The 23772-nt window shown below is 45.5% G+C and overlaps 1 long non-coding RNA gene across 1 annotated transcript in view; it reads left to right on the top strand.

The window, feature by feature from the left end:
* Positions 1-20197, top strand: part of LOC129701772 (uncharacterized) — a 53370-nt gene extending 33173 nt beyond the window's left edge. Inside the window, exon 3 of the long non-coding RNA XR_008724264.1 lies at positions 18976-20197. This is a non-coding gene — a long non-coding RNA (uncharacterized LOC129701772). The remainder of the gene's footprint in view (positions 1-18975) is intronic.
* Positions 20198-23772: the final 3575 nt, after the last annotated feature.

The raw sequence follows: 23772 nt of genomic DNA, 5'->3' as shown, positions 1-23772 counted from the left end.
GGGTTTTGGTCCGAAACGTTGCCTATTTCCTTCGCTCCGTAGATGCTGCTGCACCCGCTGAGTTCCATCATCTCTCTCTTATCTGGTTTCACTCATTACCTTCCAGTCCCAGTCTCGACCTTCCCCCTATTCTCCACCTACCCCCCCTTCTCACCATCACTTGGTTTCACCTCCCACCTACAAGCCTCCCTCTTTAGTTTAGTTTAGATATACAGCATTGAAACAGGCCCTTTGGCCCACCAAATCCACGCTGACCGACGATCACCCTTAACACTAGTTCTATGTTATCCGTTTTGTATCTAACAAACTAGGAGCAATTTACTGAAGCCAATTAACCTACAAACCTGTATGTCTTTGGAATGTGGGAGGAAACCGGATCACCCGGAGAAAACCCACGTGGTCACAGGGGAAATGTACAAATTCCGCACAGACGGCACCCGAGGTCAGGATCGAACCCGGGTGTCTGGCAGTCTGAAGCTGCAACTCTACTGCTGCATTGCTGTGCCTCTTAATGCTGGTGGCTATCTTCCCTACATGCTCCCAAGCCTGAGACAAGCTCCCAACCATCTTCTTGCCTCCACAGACGCTGCCTGACACGTAGAAATCCTCCAACAATTTTCTGTTCATGCTAAAGTAGCCTTGGAATTGTAGCACAGAATAAGAAAGAATCAGGAAGGGGGAAAGAAGGAACCTATACATGATATTCTTCGTAGGCTACTTTGATGGATCAGCCATGATTGAATAGCAGAGTAGACTTGATGGGCCGAATAGCCTAATTCTACTCCTAGAACTTATGATCTTATGAAGAAGGCAGCATACCACCACTGTCTCAAGGGCAACTATGGATGGGCAATTTAATGCTGGCTTAGTCTACGGAGCCCAATATCCCTTGTATGAATATCAAAAACAAACCATCTCATTACACTGAGCCTTTGCTCGTAGATTCTCTCAGCTGGAGAGAAGTTCCTCTTCATCAAAACTTGATGCTTGACTCATTTGTTCCCTGCGTTTTGGCCATCTAAGTACAAATGCCTTTTACATCAGTCCTGGAAAATAATCGTTCATCTCTGGTGCAGATTTCTTGCAGCAATCCACGGCTTATGAACCAAATCAAAAACTAAACAAGGTCAACAGCAAAGAAAGTGTGAAAAGAATTAAAAGCATTATTTAGAAAATTAACCCATTGCAGAAAAGCAGGCACTAAAACAACTTCAAAGATTGGAAAATGAAAGGCCAATTACAAAGATTCCAACTGTTCCATTAAAATATGTTGCAAATATCTTTTCAACTTATTTTTAAGTTGAAAAGATTTTGGGGGCATATGCGTCTCACAGCTGTTTAAGTGATCTTATTTCTCAAATTCTGCTGACACGACTTTCTACCATTTGTATCTTCCATCCTCTGGCATGGGTTTTATGTACAGACGGGAAGTTAGTCTTTCGTGAGAAGTGGCAGGTTATTGCTCCCACAGAACAGCTGAACAACAATAGCAGTCATTCCTGGCTAGTCACAGGAAAATGTAGGACAATGTTAGGTTCAAGTATAGAACTGCGGCCCGTACACAACCAGCAAGAGGCATTGTGCCTTTTAGGACTTCAGACAAAAAGTATGGTTGTACAGGTCAGCTTTAGCAACAGGGAATTTAGTTAAATTATCTTTAGTTAAATTTAGTTAAATTCTCTACCTCCTAATGCATCCGGTCTATGAACAACAGTATTAAGGACCTGTCCCACTAGGGCGTTATTTGCGCATCATTTACGCGTCACGACGCACGACGCGAGCATGGCGCGTGTTGAAGCGTGGTGGCATAAGCAGTGACGCATGGTAGCGCGCGGCTCCCCAGGATTTTGGAATTCTCAAAATCATCGCGCGCCACCTGCATGACACCCAAGTGGGACAGGCCCTTTACTGACTTCTTGCAGCAATCACAGAAATTACTAGGTAGCATTCTTTTTTTTTTGAGTTACTAGGTTGTAGAACCTAAACTAAAAGAACATCAACTCAGGAGTTTAGTTTAGTTGAGTATTGTTTACTTTAGTTTAATTTAAAGATATAGCATGAAAACAGGCCCTTCGGCCAACTGAGTCCGCACCAACCAGCGATCCCTACACATTATCCTACACACACTGGAGACAATTTATCATTTTACTAAGCCATTTAACCTACAAATCTGTACATCTTTTGATTGTGGGAGGAAACTTGAGAACCCAAAGAAAACCTACAATGGTCATGGGGAGAACGTACATATCCATACAAACAGCACCCGTGGTCAGGATCGAACCTGGGACCGCTGCGTCACAGAGCTGCACAACTAGATAGCACATTTTTTAAATTACTAGGTGGCAGGAGCTAAACTAAAAGAACAGCAATTCAAGAGTTTAGTTAAGTTTAGGTTTGGTTTAGTTTAGTTTAGTTTTAGTATAGATTAGGTTTAGTTTAGTTTGGTTTAGAGATACAATGTGGAAACAGGCCCTTCAGCCCACAGAGTCCATGCCGAACCACCAATCACCCATTCATACTAGCTCTATCTTACACGTTAGGGCCAAATTTTACAGAAGCCAATTAACCTACAAACATGCACGTCTTTGGAATGTGGGAGGAAACCAGAGCACCCGGGGAAAACCTACGAGGTCACATGGAGAACGTACAAACTCCGTTCCGACAGCAGACTCGGGATCGAACCCGGGTAAGGCAGCAACTCTGCCGCTGCACCACCTTGATCTCATTGAACCACTGAGCAGATGTGAGGTGTTGAATAATCTAGTCTTGTTTCTGTTTCTTGTATTCGTATGGACTAACATTTGTTGACATTTTTTGACACCAAATTCTCTGATCTAAAGTTATGATAGTGAGTAAGTAAGTAAGTAAGTTTATTGGCCAAGCATTCACATACAAGGAATTTGCCTTGGTGCTCCGCTCACAAGTAACAACATGACATACAGTGACAGTTACGAATGAAGAATAAGAGAGAGCCAGCTTGGATGTTGGGGTCATTTGCCATGCTAGATAAACATGATGTTAGTTTCAACAAGGTCACTGAAGAACGGATAGGGATATATTTACGGATGTCATTTATAAGGAATGCGTGAGGGAATTTGAGAACATCCTCCTTGGCATCAGTTGAAGTTCATGGAGGTGAAAACAAGTTGATACCACGGTAAAATAATTTAGTAAATGTCAGAAACAGAAAATATAAATAATGATAAGAGATCTACATGGTAAGCTATAAAATGTGATATAGATTCACAGAGAGATAAAGCATGGGCACAGGCCCTTCGGCCCACTGAGTCCATGCTGACCACCGATTTACACTAATTTTATCTTAATCCCATTTTACTCTCTCCACAGTCCCGTCAATTTCCCCCTGATTCTACCACTCACTCAGCGCAATTTACAGCAGCCAAATAGCCCACCAACCCGGGCATCTTTGGGATGCGGGAGGAAACCGGAACACCTGGAGGAAACACACCCATTCACAGGGAGAACGCACAAACTCCACAGGGACAGCATCCAAGGTCCAGATTGAATCCGGGTGTCTGGAGCTGTGAGTTTGCAGCTCTATCCACTGCTCCATTGTGCTTAACCATAAGTCACACATTTGCTTGGGGGAGCAGTACATTTATACCTAAAATGTTGAGGCCTTTTATTTCTGGAAGACAAGAAAATAAAGTGGAGGAAATTATGCAGCAACTATTCAGTCCATGGCTATAATACATCCATCCTGAGTACCAAGACCACCTCTAAACACCATACACGGGGAAAGAGATTTTGACTTCAGAATTTGAGAGGGGCACTGTGGCACTGCAATGGAGTTGCTGCCTCACAGCGCCAGAGACCCGGGTTCGTTCCTGCCTACGGGTGCTGTCTGTATGGAGTTGGTACTTTCTCCCTGTGACCACATGGGTTTTCTCCTGGTGTGCTGGTTTCCCAAAACGTACAGGTCTGAAAAATTGTGATGGCAGTGCTGGCTCGAAGGGCCGAATGGCCTCCTCCTGCACCTATTTTCTATGTTTCTATGTTGTCGCTTCAAAGATCCTTCATATTGCTCATGTTTGGACTGGTGTAACAATCCCAAATTATGGGCGGCACAGTGGCGTAGCGGTCGATCTACTGCTGCACAGCGCCAGAGACCCGGGCTCGATCCTGACCACGGGTGTTTGTCTGCACGGAATTTGTACGTTTTCCTCGCGTGGGTTTTCTCCGAGATCTTCGGTTTCCTCCCACACTCCATAGATGTACAGGTTTGTAGGTTAATTGGCTTGGTATCAATGCAAATTGTCCTCAGTGTGTGTAGGGTATGTTAATGTGCGGAGATTGGTGGTCAGTGCGGACTCAATGGACCGAAGGGCCTGTTTCCGTGCTTTATCTTAAATAAACCTAAAACTAAAACTAAAAACTAAAATGTCTCAAATTTACATCTCAGTTAGATTCTATTATACTTTATTGCCACATGTACCTACCTACAATTAAATTATTTTTTGCCATACACCTAAATAAAATCTTACTGTTCATAAGCACAAGCATATCTAAGTACAAGTACAAGAAAAGTAGATAACACTGAGACAAGAGTTGCCATGTTTCCAGCGCCAACTTGTATCCTCCAAGTTTCAATGTTCTTAAGAAATTTAGTTTAGTTCAGTTTAGAGATACACTGCAGAAGTAGGCCCTTTGGCCCACCAAGTCTGAACCCACCATCGATCCCTGTACACTAACACTATCACACACACACCAAGGACAATATTATAATTTTTACCGGAGCCAACTAACCTACAAACCTGTATGTTTTTTGGAGTGTGGGAGGAAACCGGGCAGCCAGAGAAAAAACACGCAATCACAGGGAGAACGTACAAACTCCCTATAGACAGCACCTCGAGGTTGGTATCGAACCCAGGTCTCTGGCGCTGTAAGGCAGCAGCTCTACCACTGCACCACTGTGCCACCAGTACAATGCAGTATATACTGACTTGGAATGTAAAATTATTGATCAGTAGAAATCGAAGTATAGGAGTGAACAGGTCATTTTGAGAATGGGAGGCTGTAACTCGTGGATTACTGGAGGTTGTCACTGGGCACCTGGCTATTTGGGATCTATGTTCATGATTTGGATACCAAGCTGGGTGTCAGTGTGAGTTGTGACGAGGTTGGAAAGAAGCCTAAAGAGCATTTCTACAGACTAGGTGAATGGGTACAGAGTGCTGGATTAACTCAACGGGTCAGGCATCATTGCTCCCTGAGTGGCTGCCTGACCCATTGAGTTACTCCAGCACTCAGGGTGTATTTTTTTGGTAAACCAGCATCTGCAGTTCCTTATGTCTAGGTGAATGGGCATTGACCAACTTGGTGTCAAGTTGGGAAAAGGGGAGTGGTGTGTGGGCAAGGGGTTGTGGGGGGGGGGGGTGCGTGGGGGGGGGGGGGGGGGGGGGGGGGGGGAGTTGTGGGGGTCTGTGGGCAGGGAGGTATTGTGGGAGGAGGTATTGTGGGGGGAGGGGTTGTGGGGGGGAGGGGTGTGTGGGAGAGGGGTGTGTGTGGGCAGTGGGAGGGTTATGATGGGTGTGTGGAAGGGAGGGGCGTGTGGGGGAGTTGTTGTGGGGGGGGGAGGGGTGTGAGGGTGAGGGGTATGGGGCGAGGGGAGGGATGTGGGCGCAGGAGTGGCAGGGGGGAGAGAGCTTGGAGAAAAGCCGGGGAAGAGCCATGGGGGAGAGTGCGGTATTACGGGGAAGGGGGCAGGAGCCAGCGAGGGGGACCAGAGGGAAAGGGGTTGGTGGTGCGATGGGGACTCACAGCGGGCACAGCCACTTCGTTGGTCACTTCGCTGGTCGCTGGTCGTTCTCCTCCACCGGGATCAGAGTCTCCACTTTCCATTTGGCGACATCGGTGCCATCTCCGACTCCGCGCCGGGCTGGACTGGACTGGGCTGGGCCGGGTCGGGTCGGGCTGTTTCCGGTCCCTCCCTCTGAAAATTGTGTCCAGATGGAGACCTCCGCCGGCCATCCAGAGCCTGCCGCAGCTGCAGTAAAGACGCAATGGCACAGGAAGGGGCGGACCGTCCCGCGGAGTGACAGTAGAAGAGACCAATCCATGCAGCGCTGAATAGGAGGAGAGATAATTGATCTGCGCACATGCGTTATTTAAGATTTTTAAACCTTGATAACTCTTACTAGCTTCCACAGATTGGAATGAAAGTTGGGGCAATCACAGCGCAGGAGAACGGTGAGTAAGCTGGCGAAAAATCGTAGCGCAATCATGTACCGTTTTTGTGCAAATGGAATGACCGCCAAACCGGAAGATAACAAGATCAGAGTTTTAGTTATGTATAGATATAAGATTATTTAGGGTTTGGACACGCTAGAGCCAGGATGTTAGGGGAGTCCAGATCACTATCCCCGCACACTAACACTTCCAAGACATACAGGTTTGTAGGTCAATTGGCTTGGTATAAATGTAAATTGTCTCTAATGTGTGTAGGATGTACACACATTAGAGACAATTTACATTTTTACCAAGCCAATTGACCTACAAACCTGTATGTCTTGGAAGTGTGGGAGGAAACTGGAAATCTCAGAGAAAACCCACGCAGGTCACGGAAATAACGTACAAACATGCAGACAGCACCCGTAATCAGAATCAAAGCCGGGTCTCTGGCGCTGTAAGCCGGCAACTACCGCTGCGCAATGTACTGAAGGAAACAGATTTAATGCTGCAAATGCAAAATATTAGCGGTGATCTTGTTGAGGACGTATTTTTTATCTAGCATCATTATTAGTTTCAAGGCTTTTTTTAAAGCAAGGCTTAGCTGTCCAGAAGCACGTTGCCACGTTACAAATGTGTGTCTGGAATCTAAGCATTAGATTTTCCTGGAAGTTTCAAAACAACATTGCATTTTAAGCTGAATTAATTGAAAGCACTGACCATTAAAATCCAATATCAAAGCAATTGAAAGAAGTAGCTCTTAGCAACAATGGGCTCTTCTAACTGGTACAATGACATGCAGTGAAGTGCATGCGTATTATGCCCTGGAAGTGTGAGGCACAGATTAATGTTTTATAAATCATGGTCATGTCATAGGAGAAGAATTAAGTCATTTGGCCCAATGAGTCTACTCTGCCATTCAAACATTACTGATCTATCTATCTCTCTCAACCCATTCGCCTGCCATCTCCCCATAAGCTTTGAAACACTTAAACCCCTTTTTCACGGGGCGACTTGACGCAAGAGTTAATCAGAGTTGAACATCGTGGGAACCTCTTGCGATAACCGTACGGCATTCGTGGACCACCGTAGCGCTAACGGCAGGTACTCGTGTAACTTGGTGACTCGGGAGAAAATTCAAACAAGCTTGAATTTCTCCAAGAATGACTTGTACACTTGTGGTTGAACATTGCAACATTATATGCACGTAGTGGCCAGTGCGATATCCGTACTGACTCTTGCGTGTACCGTGGGGACTCCTGCGAACGGTGAACCCGGAAGCTCGACAGAGGGGACAGAAGGTGAGTAAAAATTGTCTTCTGTCGGAATGAATTTAAAAAATAAAGATTTGCATCCGCAAATGGACATCAACTTATTCATGAGTTATGTTAATGAGATTCAAGAAAATAACTATAATCTTTAAAAGGGACTTTACTGAAAGGTCCCGCATTTTTATGGTCCGTGAGAAATTTTTCACATGTACTTCTTTGAGAGATACAGCTCGGAGTCCTCGCCGACCAGCGATCGATGCCTTTCCGAAGCAGGGTCCGGAACACTACCAATCAATGTTCTCCAGAGACCCGTGTAAAGGAGTGAACTGCACATGCTGGTTTAAAACGAAGACAGACACAAAAAGCTGGAGTAACTCAGCGAGTCAAGCAGCATCTCTGGAGAAAAATAGGTGATGTTTCGGGACGAGACACATCTTCAGACTCAATTCCGATTAGGATGTCTGAAGAAGGGTTCCGATTCGAATCGCCACCTATACTTTTTCTCCAGAGATGCTGCCTGACCCGCTGACTTACTCCAGCTTTTTATGTTTTTCTTCCCAGATCTGACTTACCTGCTGAGTTACACCAACATTTTGTGTCCGTGTTCACTATGAACATTGAATTATTTAATTTTAGGTAACTTACACTCTCTCTCTCTCTCCCCCCCAGCCCACCCCCCCCCCACTCCCCCATGCAGTAAATGTCGGTTAACCAGTCCAAGGTTTGCAACGCTGGTTCCCTCTTGGGATCACACTATCCCTAGCCAACAATTGGCCTATCAGGGAACCAATTATAGACATAAAGTGCTGGAGTGACTCAGTGGGTCAGGCAGCATCTCTGGAGGAAAGGGTTAGGCAACATTTCGGGTCGGGTCCCCTCTTCAATACCCTGCTGAGGTCATCTGTTGTTGGCCCTGATTTGTCCCGGTCTTTTCTTGCTTTCAGTTCCCCCCTACAATCATCCTGAAAAAGGGTCCCGACCAAAAATGGAATCTATTCCTTTTCTCCAGAGATGCTGCTTGGCCCGCTGAGTTACTCCAGCATTTTGTGTCTAACTTGCTGATTAAGACAGTTTTTGATTTACTCTGAAACACACGTTGGAAATTTAAACTTGGGCGCCTTCAGTTTCCCAGGGGGTCGTGACGGGACTGGAGTTGGGAGGGAAAGGCGGGGGAGTCGAGGGAGAGGAGGGGGGAGACAGATGGGGGTGTCTTCATTTACTGGCGGTGGGTGTCTGTCACTGAAACAGGCAGGTGAGATTTCACATCCACCTTGTGTGTGCCTCTCTCTCAAGGATGGAAATGGAGGTGAGCTGTATTGTCCAAGATGCTCTGCAGTTTAAGGAGCATCCTCCCCTCCAAGACCACATCCCATGAAGCCAAAGCCACCCCCCCCCCCCCCCCCCCCCCCCCCCCCACCCCCTCCAGATGGTCTTGGAGGTAAGGATGCTCCTCAAACTGCAGAGCCTCTTGGACAATACAGCTCATCCCCTCCATGACACACTGGTCAACCTGAGGAGCACCTTCAGCAACAGACTGGTTCCACCAAGATGCAGTACAGAATGGCACTGGAGACTCTTCTTCCTTGTGGCTATCAAACTGTACAACTCCTCCCCTTTCTGTTGTGGGGTAGACTGACTTCCCTCCCTCCCTCCCTCCCCAATCTTTGCACATCCCCAATCCTTTCCACTCGTCACTTTAATTTCATGTTTCACGTATCATGTGCTTTATGACTGTTGGCAGATCAATTTCCCTCCTGGGATAAATAAAGTTCTATCGTATTGTATCGGATCCAATCGGATCAAAAGGCAGTTTGCGAATTCTCAAAAAGAATTCTTGAAAAACTATAAGGCTTTTCTGGCCATTTTGCTGGAGTTTCTCAATGTTTGAAGAATTATGAGATTCATCATTTTCTCTTAATAAACTGTATTCTGTGACTCATAATATAAGTACTAGTAATATGGCAGCACAGTGGCGCAGCAGTAGATTTGCTGCCTCACAGCACCAGAAACCCGGATTTCGATAATGACTACGGGTGCTGTCTGTACGGAATTTGTACGTTCTCCCTGTGACTGCATGGGTTTTCTCCAGGTGCTCCGGTTTCCTCCCACATTCCAAAGACGTTCAGATTTGTAGGTTAATGGGCTTCCGTAAAAATTTCCCCAACGTGCAGGATAGTACAAGTGTGAACAGGTGATTGTTGGTCGGCACGGACTCGGTGGGCCGAAGGGCCTGTTTGCACGCTGTATCTCTCAATTAAACTGGGCTAAATATAGATAAATGCAGTTGTGGAGTGTATTGCTTTACTCCCACAGTTTCACCATTTCATCAGTAGAACAAAATAAAATGATTCATTTTTGGATATTAAAATAACTAAACATAGATTTCCAGCACTAAGCATTGAACGAAGTGAATACATTACCAGATAGTAATATAGGTCAAACCAGTTTCCTACTATTATGTGTCATTGTTCATATGTGAACAGCCTACACCTGAAGCAGTAGTTACTCAGTGAGGTATTTATACCCATCGAATGATCATGCAATGTGGACCCCGAGTAAACAACAAAGTTATCATGAAAAAGCTATCATTATGGGCGACACAGTGGCACAGTGGTAGAGTTGCTGCCTACAGGGCCTGTCCCACTAGCATGCGACTCCATGCTCAAGCGCGACATAAAGGGCCTGTCCCACCAGCAGGCGACTGCATGCGACAAGCGCAACCAAACCAGAAGCGGGAGCCGCGCAGAGGTCGAGTGAGTGACATGAAGTCCAAGCGAAGTCCGCGGGAAGTTCGCGCATGAGGAAGTTGCAGGCCGGCAGCCCGTTGCCGCGCGGAATTTTTGAACACGGTCAGTTTTCCGGAGCCCCGCGCGATGTCGGGACCAGCTCCGCACAACTCCATACGGCTCCGGCGATCGAAGTGGGACCGGCCCCGCGAGGCCGTACGGCTCAAGTGACCACGTTAGGTCGCGCTTGCCGCATGGAGTCGCATGCTCGTGGGACAGGCACTTCTGAGTTATGATTGCCGCTGGACTCTTTAATGCCAGCTGGGAAATCACTCTCCTTACATTATTCTGGAGGAACTCTGCGGGTCAGGCAGCATCTGTGGAGGTGGGTGGCATTTCAGGCTCAGATGACAGCATCTGCAGTCTCTTGCGCCTCCACTAATGAATGCATGTCAATCTGCCTCATGGTGATCACATTGCTCTTCCCCAGTATTGAAGGTTATCTATGTACATGTACACTGTCTGCACAAACACTGTGCTTAGCTTCTACGATTCATGTGCCAAGTTCCTGACTCCTGTGTAACATCACACCTTCTTCTCCAATAGATACTGTGATATCTTTATCCATTACAGCTTGTAGGTATCAATAAAAGATTGAGCTGCCACAACACAGATTAGACATTCAGTTGCTGCCTTACGGCTCCAGAGACTCAATTGGATCCTGATCTCAGGTGTTGTCTGTGTGGAGTTTGCACTTTCTCCATGAGACTGCATGGGGTTGTTCCGGATGCTCTAGTGTCCTCTCATATCCCCAAACGTGCAGGTTTGTAGGTTAATTGGCATCTGCAAATTGCCCTGAGTGTGTAGGGAGGGAATGTAAAAGTGGGATAACATAGAACTGGTGTGAACGGGAGATCAATGGTCAGCGTGGACTCGGTGGGCCAGAGGGGCTGTAACCATGCTCTATATCAATCAACCCATGCCTTCTAACAGATTGAGTTTTCTGCATTGCCTAATACTCTAAAGCCAAATACAAATATTTTACGATCATTTATCAAGCATTAAAATATACTTATAATTAAAATAAGTAAACCCATGGCGCCAGTCTATTCTTCATTCCTACAATATTTGCATTAAATATATTAATGGACTAAACAAAACTTTTGCTGTTGTATTTTGAACATTGGAAAGATACAGCATGGAAATAGATGCTTCGGCCCACAGAGTTCACGCCATCCGTCAAATCACATGTTCACACTAGTTGTATGTTATTCCACTTTCGCACCCACTCCCTGCACACTCGGGACAATTTGCAGAGGCCAATTATCAATGCATTTCGTTGTCTCTGTACTGTACACTGACAATGACAATTAAAATTGAATCTGAATCTGAATCTGAATCTGAATACAGACCCTACACGTCTTTGGGATGTGGGAGGAAACAGGAACATGCGGAGAAAACCCACACGGTCACGGGGAGAACACGCAAACAGCACCTGAGGCCAGAATCGAACCTTGGTCCCTAGCGCAGTGGGGCAGCAACTCTACCAGCTGGGCCACATGTCAGCTTTGTATCGAGGTTCAAAATGTCTAGCGGCAGACTTGGGACATGAGTCATGCAACATACTGCATGAACGCGTGGTACTCCAACTGTAACTGCTCAGACAGGAAGGCTCTGCAGAGGGTAGTGAGGGGAGCAGAGAGGATCATTGGCGTCTCCCTACCCTCGGTACAAGAACTGTTCCAGAGCCGCTGTCTGAAAAAAGCTCTGAGAATAGCTAAGGACAAACTGCACCCCCTCCACATACACCTGGATCTCCTGCCATCAGGCAAGAGATACCGTAGCATCAAAGCCCGGACTGCCAGACTGCTAAACAGCTTCCTGCCACAGGCTGTGAGGCTGCTAAACAGTCACTCTGTACTTACAGTCACCTGATTCTGCGGCTTTGCACTGACATATTAATAACTCTGGCACTGGCCACTCAAAACAGCTGCCCTGGACATTTTAATGATTGTTTTTACTGTATTTTAATGTTGCTGTTTTACCTGCTTTTAACTATTTATACAGTTTCATCAGGGACTGGATTGTTTTTACTGTTGTTATGCGTGAAATGTTTTAAGTTTCATGTGCGATGGTCCGGTATTCCCTGGGAAGCGTCTTCTCATTTTGCACTGTGCAACTGTTGCTTTGCAAAATGACAATAAAGGTTGATTGATTGATTGATACCTTAAGGTTTGTACGAGGAACGGTGAAATTTAAAAAATGTTTAGTTTAGTTTAGTTTAGTTTAGTTTAGTTTAGTTTAGTTTAGAGATACCGCATGGAAACAGGCCCTTCAGCCCACCGAGTCCGTGCCGACCAGCCGTCCCCGTACACTAGCACTATCCTACACACACTAAGAGCAATTTACAAATTTTACCCAAGCCAATTAACCTTCAAACCTATACATCTTTGAAGTGTGGGAGGAAACCAGAGCATCCAGGGAAAACCCACTTGGTCACAGGAAGAACATAGAAACTCCGTACAGACAGCACATGTAGTCAGGATCGTACCCGGGTCTCTGGCCCTGCAGGGCAGCAACTCTGTGCCCACCGTGCCGACCCTAATGGCATGGTGTTAACCCAGTTTTCTAAACAGACATACTGCACTTTAATATTAATTTAACTTGTAACTCAATAGTTTAAATGTCCCAGGAAATGGACACTATGGAAAAAACATTGACAAAAAAATGTTTCTGAGAATTCAAATCACCATCTTGCTGCAATGGCTAATTTCTATTAATTGCTTTGATTAATTTCTCATTTTTTAAATGTAACAATTTGTTTGTCTTTGACAAGTCAAATTGCCGAATTGATTGCAACCACAGTGTGTCTATGCCCATGGGGGGGGAGGGGGGGGGGGGGGGTTAATTAAGTGTCTGTTATTTAGCATTTTTAATTTATAATTATAGCAATGTACAAATAGTCAGATCAGAACACCTTCAGCTTGTGAACAGAATCCAATAAATTATAACAGGTTGTAATAATGACAAGATTAAAGTGGTTTATAATTTTTAATTATTCCTAAAACTCTAATGCACCAAGCACAAGGATAAACATAAGATACACAAAAATGCTGGAGAAACTCAGCGGGTGCAGCAGCATTTATGGAGCGAAGGAAATAGCCAATGTTTCGGGCCGAAACCCTTCTTCGGACTGTTGGGTGGGGGGGGGGGGCGGGGAGAAGAAAGGGAAAAGGGGGAGGAGGAGCCCGAGGGCTGAGGAAGGGGAGGAGACAGCAAGGACTAACAAAATTGGGAGAATTCAATGTTCATGCCCCCAGGATGCAGACTCCCCAAGCGGAATATGAGGTGCTGTTCCTCCATTTTCCGGTGTTGCTCGCTCTGGCCATGGAGGAGACCCAGGACAGAGAGGTCGGATATGGAGTGGGAGGGGGAGTTGAAGTGCTGAGCCACCGGGAAGTCAGGTTGGTTATTGCGGACCGAGCGGAGGTGTTCAGCGAAACGATCGCCCAGCCTCCACTTGTATTTGAAAAGTTATTGGAATAGGAACTGGGGAATGCATGAGGAAACAATGGAGAATTATGTACCTTTTGCTACATTGAAGAAACAATTAGACAGGTTCACGGAGAGCACAGGTTTAGAGGAATATGGGCCAAGCGCAGGTAGGTGGGACTGGTGTAGATGGGACATGTTGGCCGGTGTGGCAAGTTGGGTCGATGGGCCTGTTTCCATGCTGAATGATTCTATGGGATATTTCAGCTATGCTGTGCCAGTCTGTTTCTGTGCAAGGCCACCACCAATGTGACTATGCAGGTGTATCCAATATGGCCAGCAGCATATATCCGTTACAGAGAACCTAGAACAGCACAGCACAGGAACAGGCCCTTGGGCCCCACAATGTTGTGTCAAACACGATGCCAAGATAAATAAACTCATCTGCCTGCACATGATCCACATCCCTCTATTCACTACATATCCATGTACCTATCTATAAGTTATTAAATGCCACTTTCCTCTCTGCCTCCACCCCCACCTCTGGCAGCACATTCCAGGCAGCCACTCCCTCTGTTTAATAATAATAATAATAATAATATATTTTATTGTCATTGCACATAAGTGCAACGAGATTTGATATATAGCTTCCATCCAATGTCATAACTTAAATAACTAATAAAATTTAGATTTAGATATCCCGAGAACATGGATTATAAAAGAACAGTAAAATAGTCAAAACAGTTCAAACAGACTGAAGTGCAGATGTGTCTGTGCGACGTGACCTTCCGAGGGAGACAGTCCAGGGGGGATGGGGGGCACTCAGCAGGGCCGGTTCAAAGCCGCTATAGCTCTGGGAATCAAGCTGTTCCTGAGTCTGGAGGTTCGGGCGTAGAAGGCCTTGTAACGTCTGCCGGAGGGAAGTAGTTCGAACAGTCCATTACAAGGGTGTGAGGAGTCTTTATGGATGCTGACGGCCTTCCTGAGGCACCATGTGTGGTAGATGCCCACCAAGGCTGGTAGCTGTGTCCCAAAAGAACTTGCCTTACACTTGTTCTATTAAGGGTTTGTGCCAATGGGAGTGTGAGCATATTTTTATGTTCTTTTCATTATTATTTTGGCCAATGTGGTTTCTAAAATGGGCAAGTTGGGCCGAAGGGCCTGTTTCCGTGCTGCACGATGCTATGATTCTCTGACCATATCAGAACATCTAATGTGAACATTATGTGATTCACAATTTGTTAAAACCCTGCTAATCACTTTATTTGCATTAAGGGTTTGCTAAAACATTAATATAATTAGAGCTATTGACACTAACAATGTCACAATTTTAATAGGTTGCAAACCTTCTTACATTAAAAAATATAGCCACAATTTCTACTGGTATTAATGTACTTAGATATCTATCAGTGTAATATCAGTATTTTATTCAAATGGATATCATTGTAATCTGTCTCCTTATTTATTTTCACTGTTGGTTTAGATGTCAATGATTTAAATTTGGCATCTATGGTTTAACGTTTAGATGTCATTTGAATCCTAGACTTTAAAGTCAGTTTCGTTTAGTTTAGAGATACAGCGTGGAAACAGGCCCTTCAGCCCACCGAGTCCGCGCCGACCAGCGATCCCCGCACATTAACGCTATCCTACACCCACTAGGGACAATTTTTACATTTACCAAGCCAATTAACCTACAAACCTGTACGCCTTTGGAGTGTGGGACGAAATCAAAGATCTTGGAGAAAACCCACGCAGATCACGGGGAGAACGTACAAACTCCATACAGACAGCACCCGTGGTCATGATCGAACCCGGTTCTCCGGCGCTGCATTCGCTGTAAGGCAGCAACTCTGCCGCTGCGCCACCGTGACCGCCCTTAATGATTGGTGAAGTGGACATACTTATTTGACCTTATCTGTATTATCAAATCCCTACACCTTGTTCACCGTCAGCCTTACAATTTCACTTTATAATACAAATGATAGCAGACAATGCAATAGCGTTACCACTGTGCAGTGACTCCAATTAAATAATCTGCATGATTAAAATATTATACATACAATGTGGATGGCTTGAGTGCAATCATGTACGTTTCGCTGACTGGATAGCACGCCACAAAAAAGCTTTGCGCTGTACCTCGGTACACGTGACAGTAAACTAAACTATCAGACACAAAATGTTGGAGTGACTGAGCGGTGAAGAATCTCTGAGATGCTGCCTGACCCACGAAGTTATTCCAGCATTTTGTGACTAGACAATAGACAATAGGTGCAGGAGTAGGCCATTCGGCCCTTCGAGCCAGCATCGCCATTCAACGTGATCATGGCTGATCATCCCCAATCAGCACCCCGTTCCTGCCTTCGCCCCATATCCCCATAGGACAAGCTAGATGCAGGAAAAAATGTTCCCAATGTTGGGCGAGTCCAGAACCAGGGGCCACAGCCTCAGAATAAAGGGGATGTCATTTAAGACTGAGGTGAGAAAAAAACTTTTTCACCCAGAGAGTTGTGAATTTATGGAATTCCCTGCCACAGAGGGCAGTGGAGGCCAAGTCACTGGATGGATTTAAGAGAGAGTTAGATAGAGCTCTAGGGGCTAGTGGAGTCAAGGGATATGGGGATAAGGCAGGCACGGGTTATTGATAGGGGACAATCAGCCATGATCACAATGAATGGCGGTGCTGGCTCGAAGGGCCGAATGGCCTCCTCTTGCACCTATTTTCTATGTTTCTATGTTTCTATCCCCTTACTCTGCTATTTTTAAGAGCGCTATCTAGCTCTCTCTTGAAAGCATCCAGAGAACCTGCCTCCATCGCCCTCTGAGGCAGAGAATTCCACAGACTCGCCACTCTCTGTGAGAAAAAGTGTTTCCTCATCTCCGTTCTAAATGGCTTACTCCTTATTCTTAAACTGTGGCCCCTGGTTCTGGACTCCCCCAACATCGGGAACATGTTTCCTGCCTCTAGTGTGTCCAAGCCCTTAACAGTCTTATATGTTTCAATGAGATATCCTCTCATCCTTCTAAACTCCAGAGTGTACAAGCCCAGCTGCTCCATTCTCTCAGCATATAACAGAATCCCGGGAATTAACTTTGTATACCTATGCTGCACTCCCTCAATAGCAAGAATGTCCTTCCTCAAATTAGGGGACCAAAACTGCACACAATACTCCGAAGGTGTGATCTCACCAGGGCTCTGTAGAACTGCAGAAGGACCTCTTTGCTCCTTATTCGATTCCTCTTGTTATAAAGGCCAACATGCCATTAGCTTTCTTCACTGCCTGCTGTACCTGCATGCTTACTTTCATTGACTGATGTACAAGGACCCCCAGATCCCGTTGTACTTCCCCTTTTCCCAACTTGACGCCATTTAGATAGCAATCAGACTATCTTCGGAGTAAACCGGCATCTGCAGTTCCTTCTTACACCAACTAAACTTTCAACTATTCCCTGGTTATGAATCCCCTTATGTGCAACCCATATGTATGACTGGGTATTTGGGAGGCCGGTGGTGATGGATTTTCCAGCTGCTGTAGGGCTGTGTGCATCTTCTGCTGTGTGACAACACAAGAGATCAAGAGTGTTTAATATCATATGTACTGTCAATAGAACAATGACATTCTAACTTCCAATGTATCGTATAGCAACAGGCCCGGAAATGTAATACACGCCAATAATAAAACATAGAATAGTACAGCACGAGAATATACCAAACGTGATGCCAAGACCAATACTTTTCTGCCTGCAAATAATCCATACCCCTCCATTCCCTGCATATCTATATCCAAAAGTCTCTCAAATGTCACTATTGTATCTGCCTCAACTACCAGCCCCGACAGCACGTTCCAGGCACTCATAACCCTCTGTGTTAAAAACTTGCCCCACACATCTATTATAATATAAAACTCTGATCCTGGATGTTTACTTATTTATTTGTTTGTTAGTTTGCTTGTCTCTTTTTCCATGATTCACATCACCTCGAAAACCCGACGCACTAACGGTGAAATTTTTACATATTCCGGTAGATTTTTCCTCATGATCTCAAAAATAGCCTCATCTTAAAATTTGATTTATTATTTCCCGAGTTATATCCTCAATTTCTTCACCAATCTGAGATCTTTTTAAAATCCAACGAGCTGAAGCGAGCTGATGACGTCACAATGGCTGCGCAGAGTTTTCAATTTTACACGAGGTGCGAGTTACATGGCCCAGCCGCCCTCACCACCCCCCAGGGCTCTGGATTGAAGCTCAGGTCGTGCTCAGGTCGTGATGCACGCTCCGCTGGGCTCCTTGAAGTTCTACAACATGGCGGCGGCGGTCGTTATCGCAGCGCGGGGAAACGCGGTGGGAAAGTGGCCGTGGCATCCGTCACAGGGGACGACTTCCTCTTTGTCTCCCCCAACCGATTGTCTATCACGCTGGTGGGTGGGCTTCCCCTCGTGGAAGCCACGATCGGCCGGCCCTCCGCTGCTTTCGACAGTCTTCAGATCGCTCCAGGCCTTGCTCAGGTCCACGCCGGCTGCAGCTTCGCTTCCCTTCTCTCTCCACCCTCCACCCTCTCCCCCACCCTCCCTCCCACCCCTTCCCCTCCCTGCCCTCCCCTCCCCTCCCCCAACCCCCTCTCCACCACCCCCCTCCCCTCCACCACCTCCCCATCCCCTCTTCTTCCTCTCCACCCCCCTCTCTCCCCCCCACCCCCGTCTCCACACCCTCTCCTCCGCTCCCTCCACCCCCCCCCCCCCCTCTCTCTCTTCACCTCAAGATAGGGCAGGGATGGGGTAAAAGGAGCCAATGAATAATATTAATATAATATCAAAGGGGTGTGGTTAGTGTGTGTGTGGGGGGGGGGAGTGGTTAGTGTGTGTGTGTGTGTGGGGGGGAGTGGTTAGTGGTGTGTGTGTTGTGTGTGTGTGTGGGGGGGGGGTGGTTAGTGTGTGTGTGTGTGTGTGTGTGTGGGGGGGGGGGGTGGTTAGTGTGTGTGTGTGTGGGGGGGGGGGGTTAGTGTGTGTGTGTGTGTGTGTGTGGGGGGGTGGGGGGGGAGTGTGTGTGGTGTGTGGGGGGGGGGGGGGGGGAGTGGTTAGTGTGTGTGTGGGGGGGGGTATTTGTGTGACACCGCATTTCTGAACGACTGTTTGGTTATAATCTGGGCAGGACCTGTTAATCGTTTTACTGTGTGATGTAGCTCATAATATATTAGTGCCTCAATTGCATTGTGGTAAAATGGTGCAACACAATACTGCTGAATATGTATTTTGTAATAAGTGATGATCTCCTGACACACTTTGCTTGCGTCTGCACAGTTTTGCGAAGGAACACTCTCCACTTGCCAGCGTGCATGCAGCTCCAACAACATCCAAGTAGGCCAACACCATCTAGGACAAAGCAAACAGCGGGGGTAGCACTCTGTGTACTACCCTAAACATTCATTCTGTGCACGCCCAGCCAGCTCTACAAGGTTGAAGTACTCACCATCTGCAAAACGCACAGCCGTTATCACCCTGGCTACCCCAACATTCAATTCAATTCAATTCAACTTTAATGTCATCGCACAAATACAAGTATGAGTACAACGAAATGCAGTTTTGCGTCAGTCCGTAGTAGTTGTGCATAAAGAAATAAAAAAAATAGAAAGAGAGAAGATACAGAATAATTAAAAAATGCAGAATAATTAAACAATGGGGACGGAGGGACCGGAGAAATCTATCGGCGGGACTCCGAGTTCAGCAATGTGATTGTATTGTTGTAGAAGCAGTTCCTCATCTCTGAACCCTCAACCTCCACCCCAAAGAAGGACAAGGAAGATAGAATATAGTGACCTTTTGATGGGACAATATTTATTCTTCAGTAAATGTTATTAAAATAGGCACCCGTTGGAGATTGCAATGTGCAAATCATTTGTCAAATTTCTTATTTTACAACAGTGACGACATAACAAATGTCATTTTTTGTTAATGTTAACTTCAGTGGCAAGGTTCATAAGTGCAGCGTATTCTGCAGAGGCAACCTAAATTTCTCTGCTCAAGATACCGGAGAATTGCAATCATACCTTCTCTCAGAGATAAGTATTCTGCCAATTAAACCACATTTTCCAGTTAGAATGGCACTATATCTTTCAAAAGTCTTAGATTCGGCTTTTGAAAAAAAAAACCCCTAACCAAAAAAAATATATAACCGGTGCTTCATATCTGATTGTGTACTTTCCATGATGGAAAGTCTGATAAAAACCTCTCCATAATCACACCGAGTTATTTGCTTTAAATTATAATTTCGGCTTCCCAAGCCATTACCTCCGCATGTTTAATTAGTAAATTTTGGAGTTCATTTTATACCACAAACATTAAAATTTCACACAGATGCAACTGAATTTCAAAAGGAAGAGGACTGTCTGAACGTTATTGCCTTCCATCACAGCGATCATTGTGGTGGTTGTTTATGTTAAGTTCTCTCGTGCTTTTAATTGTGTTTAATTGTATGGCTGCACGCAAACCCAAATAGCTCTGTGCCTTATTGTGACAATAAATGTGAATTTGAATAAATGTGAATTTGAATAAATGTGAATTTGAATTTAAATTTGAATTTCACTCAAGAAATAAATCTCATGCATGCATGGGTTAATGTTTAGCATTAATATTAGCATTCAGTTTATTCAAAGTTTAACAGTCATATTTTTCTTTCATAGGCCAAGTGCATTATTGCTTTGAAGATAGACACAAATTGCTGGAGTAACTCAGCGGGACAGGCAGCATCGCTGGAGAGATGGACTGGGTGACGTTTCAGGTTGAGACCTTTCTTCAGACTGAGAGTCAGGGGAGAGGGAATCGAGAGATATGGAAGGGTTCAAAGAACATGTAAGGCGTGAAAAGAACAGATCAAACCAGATGGTAATCAAGGAAAAGTACAATGGTTCATTGTTGGCCGAGTGGAAGTTGGCACCGAGGCATACAAACAGTAAAATTAATCAGGAGGACAGTGAAACTAGTCGGAGAACTAGGGTAGGGGAGGGACAGAGAGAGAGGGAATGCAATGGTTACATTAAGTTAGATAGTTCAATGTCATACTGCTGGGGTGTAAGCTGCCCAAGCGAAATATGAGATGTTGTCCCTCCAATTTGCGTTTGGCCTCACTCTGACAGTGGAGGAGGCCCAGGACAGAAAGGTCAGAGTGAGAATGGGAGGGGGAGTTAAAGTGTTATTGCTTTGTTGCATTTTAAATAGGTAAATACTTTTTTCAGTATCCAGGAATGATAGATCTAGCTGTTATTTTATTCGACCCGAAATGTCACCCATTCCTTCTCGCCAGAGATGCTGCTTGTCCCGCTGAGCTAGGTGTTATCTTGAGAAAGTAGACCTGCCAAAACAGAACAAATGAATAAGGATGTTTTGGGAACAGACAAGACGTATAGTTGTAAGGTAAAGTCATTATCCGCTCTGTTTTATTGTGTTTCTCATTTATCCGGCAAGTGCAGTTATTAGGCAAAGTCACTGTCTGGTTTCTGTAAATTGCCCCTAGTATAGGGCTCTGGTGAGACCACATCTGGAGTATTGTGTACAGTTTTGGTCTCCTAATTTTAGGAAGGACATCCTTGTGATTGAGGCAGTGCAGCGTAGGTTCACGAGATTGATCCCTGGGATAGCGGGACTGTCATATGAGGAAGGATTGAAAAGACTAGGCTTGTATTCACTGGAGTTTAGAAGGACGAGGGGGGCTCTTATAGAAACATATAAAATTATAAAAGGACTGGACAAGCTAGATGCAGGAAAAAAGTTCCCAATGTTGGGCGAGTCCAGAACCAGGGGCCACAGTCTTAAAGGGGAGGTCATTTAAGACTGAGGTGAGAAAAAACTTTTTCACCCAGAGTTGTGAATTCATGGAATTCCCTGCCACAGAGGGCAGTGGAGGCCAAATCACTGGATGGATTTAAGAGGGAGTTAGATAGAGCTCTAGGGGTTAGTGGAGTCAAGAGATATGGGGAGAAGGCAGGCACGGGTTATTGATAGGGGACGATCAGCCATGATCACATTGAAAGGCGTTGCTGGCTCGAAGGGCTGAATGGCCTCTTCCTGCACCTATTTTCTATGTTTCTATGTAGAACATAGCACATGTGTATGGGTGATTGCTGGTCGGCATGGACTCGGTGGGCCGAAGGGCCTGTTTCCACATTGTATCACTAATCTCCACATTGTTCAGAGTCTCTTCTGGGAGATGCCCGGACTGACAGAACTGAGAGGCTAACTTGACATAGAGGCTTGAGATTTCTTCCCTTAACATTGGAAATTAACTAAACAAATATTTTATTACAATGAAGGTAAATGAGTACAGAGAAAAAAACTGAAAGGAAATAGTAAAGTAATAATAATTTAATTCAATTATAGATGAATTACTAATTGTAGTAGCAGTGAGCTGTGCGCACAAATAACTTACAAAGGATAGACACAAAAAGCTGGAGTAACTCAGTGGGTCAGGCAGCATCTCTGGAGAAAAGGAATAGGCGACATATCCTCTTCTTTTTCACCAGAGTTCCTGTCTAATGCCCCGTCCCACTTAGGAAACCTGAACGGAAACCTCCGGAGACTTTGCGCCCCACCCAAGATTTCCGTGCGGTTCCCGGAGGTTTTCTTCAGTCTCCCTACCTGCTTCCACTACATGCAACCTCCGGCAACCACCTGCAACCCCTGGAAAATCCACATTTTTATTGTTGGTATTGGAGCATTTTTCCAAAATTTGAGTATAAGCTTTTTTCCCATTATTAGCCCATAATTAAGTAAGTTCTTTTGAAACATATTTAAGGTATTATTTCTTTCATTAAAAATATTGACTACCGTCCTTGCATCATCCCTCCTTGTGGGGTGTGCTTCCACGCATCAGGAGAACATATCAACTATGACCAGAATGTACTTAAAACCGTTTGCTGCTGGCATATGTACAAAATCAATTTGCAAATTCTCAAAAGGCATTTCAGGATGTGGTAGGTGTTCAAATTTTGCATGCGTCTCCCCTCTATTAGTTTGTTGACTCACCAGACATGTTCTTGCAACTTTATCAATTATGACTGATATACCTGGTGCTTACCATTGCTGGGACAATGCGTGTGCCATTCCCCCTTTTTCCATGTGAGCTGGTACATTGGCTAGGCGAGACAGGGACAAAAAATGGCTTCTGGGGCAAACTATCTGACCATCAGGATGAACCCAGGCAATGGGGTCTTGATAACACCCTGCTATGCTTCAAGAACTCTTTCCCTGGAGTGATGCTAGGCTCTCATTCTGTAACTGCATTCTGTTAACTGGGTTTGCCGGGTTTACATCAAGAAATTAGGTGCGCTAACCGGGAGATTTCTTCCCGTATGCTGCATCCCCTTAGCCACTAACTCCCTCTTAAATTTTCAACTGCTTTCCAAGATTGCCTCATCTCGGGGATTTCCCCCTTATCCTAAGGGCAATCAATCTGTTTTGGCTGTTTGGCTGTTTGGCTACATAATCAGCTGATCTATTTCCCTTTGATACATTATCATGCGATGATGAAAGGCCGGCCTTAAGCCAATTGGACCAATTGCTCCCAATTGGGCCCCGTGTCTAAGGGGGCCCCGCGCTAGGCTGGTGGGCAACACACTCTATCCCCTCAGCAGCGACTCTTGTAGGCGAAATTCCTCACCAACAATAACACAGCCCCGCAGTTAACTCTCAATACTGTCACCGGCATCAGTGATGGAAATTGGGGGGGGGGGGGGGGGGGGGGGGGGGGGGGGGGGGGGGGGGGGGGGGGGGGGGGGGGGGGGTGCTGGGGGACGGTGTTCCCCTACTTTTCAGTTTCCAGCTTGGGTTTAATGAGTACTGCAGAAAGATTGGAGTCGTTTATGACTTGATTCAACTGAGACGAAAATGATTTGTTAACTGCCACTGTTAGCACTTGCTAACAGCCAGTAGTTAACACGTAGATATACAATGTGTCACTAATGCATCGATCTGCATTCCTCAGTCAATATAATTGTGTTTTGACCAAGTATTAAATACTCTGCGTTCCTTTGAATAAAATTCATGGCAGAATTTCTTAAAACTTACTGTCATTAAGGGTTCCGGACCGCGAGCACGGGCTTCTCC

Source organism: Leucoraja erinacea, chromosome 11, assembly GCF_028641065.1.
Source record: "Leucoraja erinacea ecotype New England chromosome 11, Leri_hhj_1, whole genome shotgun sequence".
Lineage (NCBI taxonomy): Eukaryota > Metazoa > Chordata > Chondrichthyes > Rajiformes > Rajidae > Leucoraja > Leucoraja erinaceus.
Note: the sequence above shows the minus strand (reverse complement) of the source record. Positions and strands in the feature narration are given on the sequence as shown.